Below are 447 nucleotides of genomic sequence, written 5' to 3' on the forward strand. Positions count from 1 at the left end.
GAGGAGGCTTGGGGACAGCCCGGGCTTAGGGACAGGCTTGGGGACAGCCCGGGCTTGGGGACAGCACGGGGAACCCTGGGGACCGAGAACGGAGAGCTGGGCGCTGGGGACAGCCCAGGGGACATGTCACTGTGCAGTGGCCGGACCTTTATCCCTGGGGGACCTTCCCCCCCGCCTCAGCCCGTCCCCGCCGCGCCGGCAAGAGGTGGGTGGGCAGCAAGGAGGAGGAGAGGGGGATCCTGCCGCGCCGGAGCCGTGCCGGGGACGGCGGCTGAATAATTAAAGTGCTGCTGGAAGTAGGTTACATTTGCAAGTTGCATAAATGCTGCAGCGCAGGGCAGCTCGGCGGCTGCCGGTGCAACCGGCTGGCGGGAGGGTTCGGTGGCTGCTGGCGCTGATCAAAGGGCCACGGTGGAAAATAAGGGCGCCGGCTCATGCCGTAAAGGT

Source organism: Aptenodytes forsteri, unplaced genomic scaffold (assembly GCF_000699145.1).
Source record: "Aptenodytes forsteri isolate BGI_AS27 unplaced genomic scaffold, ASM69914v1 Scaffold213, whole genome shotgun sequence".
NCBI lineage: Eukaryota > Metazoa > Chordata > Aves > Sphenisciformes > Spheniscidae > Aptenodytes > Aptenodytes forsteri.